This window comes from Peromyscus maniculatus, chromosome 9 (genome assembly GCF_049852395.1).
Source record: "Peromyscus maniculatus bairdii isolate BWxNUB_F1_BW_parent chromosome 9, HU_Pman_BW_mat_3.1, whole genome shotgun sequence".
NCBI classification, from domain to species: domain Eukaryota; kingdom Metazoa; phylum Chordata; class Mammalia; order Rodentia; family Cricetidae; genus Peromyscus; species Peromyscus maniculatus.
This window is the reverse complement of record NC_134860.1, coordinates 65,192,668-65,203,358: the sequence shown is the minus strand read 5'-3', so window position 1 is coordinate 65,203,358 and position 10,691 is coordinate 65,192,668.

Below are 10,691 nucleotides of genomic sequence, written 5' to 3'. Positions count from 1 at the left end.
CAAGCCAAATGGTAGTGGGTGATCATCTGGTTTTTGTAATATGATTGGGGCTGGCCCGACATTAAACATGGGATGTGGAACCAGAGATGTAGCTCATTGGAGAGGATTTGCCAGTCCTGTAAAGTCCTGAATTCAACCCCCAGCACTCCCTCACCCCCACAGAAGCATGGGCCTGTGGCTAAACTTTGGCCTTGCAGTGTGGAGTTGCACAGAATTCAGTGTCCAGTGTGGGATGGAAGGAGTCAGACTTTGTGTTGGTCAGCGTCCCTGCACTGCCCCCGAGAGAAACCTGCCTGCTGGGGAGCTCCCTCCTGTGCACTGGAGCAGCTGGTAATTAGTAACAGGCATGGTGGCTTCCCCGCTGAAGGACCTAGAGCAGGGCGGGGTTCATGACGTCGGGATCACCAGTGGAGGATGGTAGAGGAGGGGCTCCCTTCCGGGCAGACAGGAAGGGACTGGGGATCGTGCTTCAGAGGCCGTCTCCCGGGGATCTGCTTGATCAGCCCAAACTTCTCCACTGCCAGAGCAGTGCTGCCAGCTGGGGACCAGGCAGTCACCCCAGGAGCCTTGGGGGGGGCCACTTGTATTCACACTGTCGGACTCCTGTCACATCACTCAGAGTTGAGATGGCAGCTGAAAGCAGAAGCACTCTGGGCACCAGCCTGTCAAGAGCAAGCACTGTGAATCAGTTTTCCTGGAGCAGTTCTGAAGTATCATTCATAGTTAGGAGGCTCACGCTCAACAGAATGTGACCCCAGGAACGTACGTACGTTCTATAAAGTACACACTGGCAGCCCTGAGGGCTTGGGGTCAGTGGCAGTGTCTGGGTCTGCTGGCTGTTCATGACAACTCTTGGCAGCAGGACAGCCTTCCCTGCCAGTGTGCTCAGAGACTCCTGTTGTCAGCCCTGCCCCTAGAGACCTCTGGCCACCAGGCTCCACCCCTAGACTACTCTGGTGGCCAGGCCTGACCCCTCAGTGAGCAGCCCAGCCCTGCCCTGAAGAGCTACAATGGCCGGGCCCTGCCCTCCAGACTTCTCTGATGGTCGTTCAACCCCCCCACCCCCCCACCCCCGCCACTTGCCCTGAGGTGGGAGAGTGACCAGGCCCTGCGCTACAGAAAAGAAATCCCACCAATCTCTGAACTTGCCCCAAGATTAGGCCACATAATCCCTCCAATTTCAGGCCACTCTGGAAAGTACTCCTCACTTCCCAGAAACCCTATATAAACCCTGTCTTCTGCTCGGTCCTCTGCTTCTTCTCACCCGAGCAGACCCAGCCACCCTTCTGGGTTTTTTTCCCCTCTCAGTACAATAAATCTCTTATGTGAGGTTTGTTATGCGGTGTGACTTTGTGGTATTCCTTGGCTCCCAGCTGCCAGGATACCTTTCCCTTTAGAGCTGCAACACTTACATTGCTGCTGTGACTTGGATGGGCTCTCCTGGAGTTTGTACGCCCGCCCCCTTGGGGTCTGAGCTGCACCGGGACCCTATCCCTCATCTCCAGTCCACTGCAACAGAAAGTTGGCTCACCAATCACTCGACACCCAATCCACCAATGGCAATTAGGTAAGTTTCCGCTTTGGTCAGTGTGAACATTTCTCTGAGTCCAAGGAGGTGACCAGTGAGCATACAGCATCCCTCTGGTACTCTTGGGGGCAGAGGTACTCCCAGCCCAGCCAGATCTTTCAGGCGTTAATTGGCTGGTCCTCTTCACCTGACCCCATCCCCCACCCTTGGAGCTGCAGTCCTGGTTTCCTTAGGCCTCACTGAGCTGCTGCTCCCCTTCCTGCCCTTTTCTGCCTTCCCTTCCCAGCTGCCACAATCCCCCAGCTCCTCCAGACCCTTAGGGCTTTTGTGACTCCATTCCCCAACCCTTTTCCTGTGAAGGGCACACACACGCCCTCCTAGAGCTTGGTTTTTGGCCTGGCCTTCTGTCCTCTACAAAGCCCTGGTACCAGGAGCTGAGTCTCTCCTCCGGCTTAGCCAGCCTAAGCTCCTGACCTCCTGTTGGGTGTTGGTGACCCATGAACAACTTGGTTCTCCTTCAGTCCTCCTTGAGTCCTGGGGAGACCTGTGAGTGACCTACAGGCTGCAGTGACATTTTTCTTTCCCCTTCTCATCCGTGGGAACGGTTCTCCATGCCCTCTCATTCCCCCTTGGGATGCCTTTAGAAAACTTTCAGCCTCTCCATGTAGCACCCGATCTGAAGAGCTCTAAATTTGCTCATCTCATCTTTCCAATCAAATTTGGCCTTGGGACCCCTTAGACAATCAATCCAAACGGCCACCTAATGGCATGCTGGATCCTAGTGTTACTTGGGACCTTTACAAATACTGTGAACAGTGGGGGAAATGGGAAGGGTCCCCTTCCCTGTGTTTCCAGCTTCCTCTTAACCCTCTTCACGTCCCTGCTCTGTTCTTCCTGTTCCCACTAACTTCCCAGCTTGAAGCCCAAACCGCTCTGGATCCAGCCTCCCTGCTGTTGCCGCCAACCACAGTCTTTCTCTCCGGCCCCTCCCTCTTCAGACAGGCCACCCTAATCAATCTCCCTGGCCCCCACCTTCAGCCCACTGGCAGCCCTTAGTCCTCCCACCATGGGACCCCCCCCCCCAATCTGGCCCTTTGTGGTGTTGATGGGGTGGACGACTTGGTCAGGGTACATACTCTTTTCTTATCTGGCGATCTCGCTCATCACTGTCATTAAAGAGTTCTAGTACATCTCCCAATCTGCGATTCTCACCAGGAACCTCCCCGAGGAGTGCGAGCGAGTCGGGGACCAAGCTAGGGCACACGCAGAAGAAATCCGCCAAACTACTGCTGCTGAGGTGGTCCCAACCAGGACCAGGAATGGAACGACAATACCGCTGAGGGCATTCAAGCTGCAGACCAATTTATAATTTGCCTCCTGGCCAGTGCTTAATGTGCTAATTATGAAAAAAAAAATCTAAGAGGTCATCCAGGACAAACATGAAAAACAGATCCAATTCCTAGACCGCCTTACAAAGGCCCTCTTAATATATATCAAACTGGATCTCAAGACCCCGGATGGAAAGGAACTTCTCATGACCTGCTACTTCTCCCAGAGTTTCCCTTGTATTAGGGCAAACCTAAATGTCTAAAGAAAGGATCCCTGATTCCACAGACAGAAGTCTTAGCAGTGACCTTTAAAGTGTACCATGGGGGAGATGAAAAAGCCCCCAAACAAAAATACCTGATGTTGGCAAAGGCCTTTCAATAGGCCATAGCAAGTGCCCAGGCTCCCTGGCCTGCCCAAACCTGAGAACCTCCGGGTCCCTGTTTCAAATGCAGTCAGAAGTGTCACAGATCCCAGGCCTGACCAAACTCCCATTAACCACCTGAACCATGTCCAAGCTGACATCAAGAAAGGCACTGGGGTGTTGACTGCCTCCATGTCCCTTGTGGTGTGAGGACATCAATCCCAGATCGCCCTTTAGCCAACTTCCTGGTCTGGCCATGGATGACGGGGTCTGGGCCCATCCGCAGACATTTCTGACTGGACACTGGTGCCACTTGCTTGTCCTGACAGTGTTTAGGGATGCACCTCTCCTACTTGTTCCTCTATGGTCAGGTTAGGGGGGCAGCTTACCAACCTCACCAAATCCTACCACTTAGTTTTGTATCTTTAGGGATCGGCACCTTACCCGCTCCTTCCTAGTAGTGCCAACCTGTCCTGTCCCCTTGCTGAAAAGGGACCTCTCAGCCCAAATAGGAGCTTCTGTTTCTTTTACTCCCCCATTCCACTGGACCCCAGGCTTGCCGACCCTTGCCCTCCTCCTCTTCCTCCAAATCACACAATCCAACACACCTTTTCCCTTGCTGGCCTCCCAGGTGTATCCCCGAGTATGTGACACCCCAAACCCCCCATGTAGACAAACAAAATCATCCAACTACAAAATCTTTTCACTCCATCCAGTGCAAAAGCAGATGCCACCCACCCACTTGGTCCTGGTTGTTTGGAAAGTTTTTCCTGTCTGTCTGTGTGTGCAAATGAATCTGTGTTTTCTGGTGTGTCCATAAGTCTTGTGACAGATATGGGAGCAGAGATGCAAATAGATCAGGCTCAGCTAAATGTATGAGTGATTGATGGCCACTGCATGTTTTGCTTCTGACTGGTCTCCTGTGAGTGTGTGAGCTTTCTATCTACTGTATTTATTGTTTTTCTTTCTTTCTTTTTCCCCTCTGATGCTGCTAGCTGCCAGTCATCACTGCTAATGCCACTTGCCATGACTACTTTGAGGACAAGGGCTTAGAATTTACTTCTGGGCTTTCTGGCCACTAGATTCAGTTTCTCAGGGATTCAAATGCCTTTTGAGTGAGGGTGATATTAAAATTGTTCTGCCTTATTGGGAAGCTAGCTCTGGAGTTGGGTTATGACTCTCTCTCCTCTAGACCCAAGCATGTTTGTTTCAAGGTTTGCTACACAATCTCTGTCCCGTGTCACGTGGGCCACCAGACTGACAGAAAGAGGAGAGGAGGACAGAAGGATCTGAAGGAACTTGCTTTGTCATGACTGTTCTCGGTGATAACTACTCCTGTCTGTGGTAAATGGTTGAATGGAGAGCGTGAAAGCGGAAATAAGCTCTGGGGGTCTAAGAAAGAGTTACAAAGGTCTGGGAACGTGAATGCTGAAGTAGGCGATGGGAGACGACGGAAATGTCCGAGGATGGAAAAGTTAGTGTTTTAAGGTATGTACGTTGTAAAGGTATAAGAAAGTGATCTAAGTTAATGAAAAATGTTTCAGATTTCTTTCACCCTCTATGCTATTGTTATATTAAAATTTCATAAATATATTTAATGGTTCAACCAGACAGCTTGTGTGGTGGGGTCTGGAGATTACTCACCAGCAGGTTGCCAAAAGGAGATACTTGTCCCTGTAGCATCTACATCAACTTCTAAAACACCTGTCCCCTACGCTTGCTTTCTCTCTAGAGATTACTGTCAACATTGGCAGAGACTTGTGGAGGCTGTCCTTATTGGTCCTGTAGGAGACATGATGCATATTCAGGAAAGTATTCTACCATTTATGCAAAGTGAGGGATCTTTTATATCCTAATTAAGAACTCATGGTACCCCAGATGGGAGATGGGGATCATTGGTAAACTTTACTATAGCATTCATCATGGCCTCCCATCAAGCACCATCAAAATAAAGGTGGTACATGCCCCACTCTCAACCCCTGGGTATAGACACGGTAGAAGTGGTCCAGAGCTCCTCAATGGTCCTTACCTCCCTCATAGTACCCATTTTAGATGATATTGATACTACCTCCCATCACACCATCTCTGTTTCAGCCTTTAACCTCCAAGCATTACCTATTGAGTAACACTGCCTGGTCACTTTGGAGAATGTTGGTTGTGTGTCCCTACAGGTCAAACTCATGACCACCATTTGTGGCCTTGCCCATTGTCTTAGTAGACTCTCCTTGACACTTCATAATTGCTCTAAGCCAAATAGCACTACCATCCCTTATCTCTCCCACATCTCTCTCTTTGGTATCACAGACTGCTTTAACTCTTCACGAACACACTTCCGGGCACACTGGATTCTACAGACTGTAATAATACCATAACCCTTAGTACTACCACCAGACCCTATGCCCAGACATGCACAATGCCTCGAATTCTCTATGGCACTCAATTTACCACTTCCTACCCCCTGGGTGATCTGGGACTTGTGCCCTGGTATTCCTTTTTCTAAAACTAGGGTTGGTACCTAGATACTAGGTGAGAACCCTTGCTGATTCCCATCGCAGGGTTTATAGCAGCATGGTGTGACAGATGAACTGTTGAGGTCTTACCCTTTCTAGCAGTCCTGGATAGAACCGCTGGTGTCAACACTGGAACAGCGGGATGACTAGTTCCCTAGCTAAACTGTTGATTTACTTTTCAGTTCATCCAGGTTCCCAATGCGTTGTTCAGACCATCTGTACCTTTCAGGGCCAAGTAGACTCACTGGCCGTAGAACTACAAAGTCCTAAAGGATTGGATTCACTAACAACAGAGAGAGGTGGTCTTCATCTCTTCCTCAGGGAGGGATGTTGCTTCTGTGTTAACCAGTCAGGTATAATAAAAGACAAGATCTGACATCTCCAGATGGATCTCCAAAAACATAAGGAGCAGCTTGATGCCTCTGGCCAGTGGCTTGTTGGCAGTCCAATATGGACTTGGACATACCCTTCTTAAACCCCATTCTCCTTTCCTTAATCCTACTAGTCTCACCCTGCCTCATAAACTTCCTGTCTGGATGTCTTCAACAACACATCCAAAAGATTTCTCTTTTCTTGCTTTTTCTTTTTCTTTTTTCTTTCTTTTTTTTTCTTCTATGGTTTTTAGTTTTTAATTTTTGGAGACTGTGTGTGTGTGTGTGTGTGTGTGTGTGTGTGTATGTGTGTGTGTTTGTAACAGCCCTGCCTGGCTGTACTGGAAGCTTTGTACCAGGCTGGGCAGACTTTTAAACACTTGCTATTACAGAGCCAGAGGCCTGCGACCCCCTGTGACACCGTGATGGTGAAGATCACGCCTGCCCCGAGGACTTGGACGCCCTCATTCAACAGGAGGTAGTCTAATGATAGCATTGCCCCTCTGTCTGACCCCTGGCTGTTCATCAGTAAACAAAAAAGGGGGGATGCTGGTTGTTCATGGGGTGGCTTTCCCTGCCCGTGGCCAGGCCTGACCCCTCAAAGCACATGAGCGGCCATCCCCACCCCCCACCTCCCACCCCACACCCCACCCCACACCTCCCACCCCACACCCCACCCCACACCTCCCACCCCACACTGTGCCTGTGTTTTACGGATGCTTCCTCAAGCAGTTTCCCATCTCACAGAAAGGTCTTGGATCCATTTTAATGTAGTATTTGTGCGCTGTGAGAGATTCAGACTTAGTTCCTTGTTTCTCGGGTGAATACCCAGCCTCCCAGCACCGTTTGTTGAAGAGAACCCCGCCCCTTTGTTTTTGACACCTTGCTAAAGGTTAAGTAGCTAAAGCTAGGGGGGGTTGTGTGCTTGTTGAAACTTACACTGTGGTCTGTTTTAGAATGCTCTGTAGGCTGTTTAGAGAATAGATATCCCATATCTGTTAGATGGGACATCTTGTGGATCTGTTAGTCCATGTGACCTGTGGTGTAATTTAACTATGAGGTCTTTGTTGATTTTTACTGTGGATGACCTGCCCAGTAGGTGGACCTTGCTTTTCAATCCACTCAGTGTCTGTGTCTCTTGGCAAGTTGAGCCGTTTACACTTAAGGTTATTATTGAGAAATGTTTACTAGTTGCTTTAATTTTCTTGATTGTTTTCCTGGTTGGTTGGGTTTAGTTAGTTAGTTTGTTTTTCTTTCTCCCTGTTTGTATTAAGGGTTTGCTGATTTACTGTGTTAGATATGATGGATTCCTTACGTAGTGCTCCTCTGTGTATGTTGTTCCTTTATGTATCCTCTAAAGTGCAGACCTAGTGGCTGTGAACTGCCATAGTTTGTGCTTGCCTTGACATGTCCTTATTCTTCTGTCAGGTAAAAGATAATTGCCTGGGCTGGAGAGATAGCTCAGAGGTAGAGTACTGGCTGCTCTTCCAGAGGTCTTGAGTTCAATCCCCAGCAACCACATGGTGGCTCAAAACCATCTGTAATGAGATCTGGTGCCCCCTTCTGTTGTGCAGACAGAACACTGTATACATACTTAACAAATAGATATTTTTTTAAAAAAGAAAAAACAAAATTAAATTTTAAAAGTAAATAAAAATATTTTAAAAGAGATAATTGCCCTCTGGGCACAGCAAGCAGAGTGTCAGTCTCATGTCGTTGTAAGCAGTAGCTTTGCTGGACATTCAGCCGTGGCTCATGGGTACTGACTTTCAAGGCTTGCGCCACTGCTTCGTGCTTTCCTGATTTATATTATTGCTGATTAGAAATCTGAGATTATATTCTCTTTTGTCAGTGACATAGTGTTTTTCTCCTGCAGCTTTTAATATTGTTGGAGCAGGTTTCTGGACCCTCGAAACTGGGAGACTGCTAGTTAGATGCGCAGGGAGGGCAGGAAGTTGTGTGGACGCTTGCCTTTCCAAGGTTTGTGGTGGTGCTGAGCCTGCGCTGGACCAGCGTCTGATGGTTGCTAGAGCCGTCTTCGCTTTGGTAGCTTCCCTTCTCATCAGTCTGTCCTGAAACTCTGGATCCTACCTGCTGGGTTCCTAATGTCACAGCTGAAGGACTCTTTCAAGTTTTTTAGAGTGGGGGAAGTAGATAGAATGTTGTAATGTGTACACATGGAGGACCTGACTTCCTGTATCCAAACCTCCTGAATATCGGCCTTCCTGCTGGAGGGGTCAGGCTCTACAGGTTAATCCTGCTGGCCTCAGGCTCAGGCTGTGAGTCTCAGGGCTCTTCTCAGTTGATGGAGTGTGCTCCCAGGCCCTGAGATCAAGGCCACCTTTCCCTCTTCCTGGCCTGAGCTGAACTGCCTGCGCCTGCCGTGTGCACTTGTTGGCTTGTCGGTATCTAGCCCTGAATTCTCCACACACCTGCCTCCCAGGGCTTTTGACCCAACAGCTAGGACTGGTTCGAGTCCATCTCCCTGACCTGTGGTGGTTCCTTGTTCCAGCCCCCAGGGTCCTCAGTTTTAAATAGTAGGCTGCTTCTCAAGGTGGCCCCAGGCCATAGAATGGGATTCCTCTTCACTTGTGGATCCATTGGCCAGAGGGAATATTGTCTCACCAAAACTCACAGTAGGCCCTGAGGTTTGTGGGGCTGGCTGTCCTGAGGGTGAACTGCCAGCCTCTTCATCAGGGCTGCCCGGCTTTCCTCTTGGACGAGGCTTCTGCTTCTCCCCTGCCAGGGAGCTGTGTCTGGAGTTGTGCTTGGCTTGCTCACTGTCCTTTGGTTCGCCCATCTTTTTCTTTGTACTTCTCAGCTGTTCGGGCACCACCTTTGTGGTTTTTCCAAAGTCCCACCTCTTTTTGGAATAGTCTGTTTTTACTCATTGTGACTTTTCGTTGGGTCCTGTGGAGGCAGCTTCCAGTCCACTGTTTTACCCAGATGCTCCAAGTTTTTATTATTACATTTATCTATGTGGTGTGTGTGTGTGTGTGTGTGTGTGTGTGCGTGCGTGCGCGTGCGTGCGTGCGTGCGTGCGTGTGCACAACTTGAGGGAGTCAGTTCGCTCCTTCTAACCATGTGGGTTCTGGGAATTGAACTTGGGTCAGCAGGCCTGGTAGCAGGTACCTTTACCTGCTCAGCCATCTCACCAACCAGGATGTGTTTTTAATAATAATTTTTAAAAAAGCAAAAATGTAAATGTTTCTGGTAACTACACAGCAAGAGCCCCAGAGTGAAGTTAAATGTAACTTTGTAATTTGATTGTTAGGTATGTTTCCAGTGTCCATAGTGTTCTTTCTCTCTGTCTCTCTCCCTGACTCCCTCCTTCCTTCCCTCATCCGATTTCTTTCTTACCTCCTTTCCAGAGCGACCTGATGTCTTCTAGCAAAGATGAGCATGACAGGCTAGAGATATGGCTCAGGATAGTGCTTACCTAGCATGCACGAGGCTAGATTTGATCCCTAATCCCACTGGGGCTGGGAGAAAAGAGCAGATTAAGATGGAAGAGAAAGATTAAAGATATTTATGGGAGGGAAAGGAATGGGAGAAAACGCGCAATGAGAGGAAATGCTGATTCCTCAGTACGAGCCTTAGAAAGATCAACAGATGTACACACACACTAGACTTGTAGGAAGCATGGGGAGTTGGGCAGTGCATGCCTCTGGGCACTGCGGGACCTAAAGTGCTCTTCACAGCTGCTGCTTGAATTCCTGCTGCTGCTGGAGTTGAGCAGTGAACATGGATGGATGGGGTGGTGTCCTGGGTGATGGGATGAGAAAGCCAAGTAGTCAGATGTCCAAGTCTGAGTAGGGCCTGGCCCTAGTACCTAGGGTTGGGGATCTGGCCTTTTCAAGCTGGATCTACAATGAGACTGGAAGTTTCAACCTGGTGATACTTCAGAATTACCTTTTTTTTTTTTTTTTAAAGAATATTCTGGATTGAAGCTAGGGCCTCCTACATGCTTGGCAAACACTCACTTGTAACTCTACAGAGCCCTGTTAGGGATGCTTCACCATAAAAAAGGTTGTACTTAACAGCTGTAACAAAATGGACAGACTCCCCTGGTGCTGTGTCTCTCAGAGAAATAAAACCACAGAATCCACAAACTTGTATTAGCAAGTCCTTTGCATATAGTCTGTATCTGTCTGTCTGTCTTTCTTTTGATCATCTGTCTGTCTGCCTCTGTGTGTGTGCCTGCGTGCGTGCATGGGTTGCCTCTCAGTGTGTCCACAGGATTTAACATCCCAGGCAAAATCATATCCCTTGCTGTTTTTTGTTTGTTGGTTTTAATATAGGGTCTCTCCATATAACTCAGGCTAGCATTGAACTTGATAAGTAGCCCTGGCTTGCCTGAACTCCAGATCCTCTTGCCTAAACCTGTATACTGTAATTACAGGCCTGAGCTACCACACTTAGCTAGGATTCCAGCGTTATTGACCTCGTGATGCTGGGCTGCGTTCATGTAGGATCACAGCGGGAAGTGTTGGCTCTGGCTAAGCCCCATAACCGTGCACACAGTAGGGCCTGAAGGCGTAAAGTTGTCTGTTGGGTTTGGTGGCATGTTGACCTCACTGAGTCACTGGAGT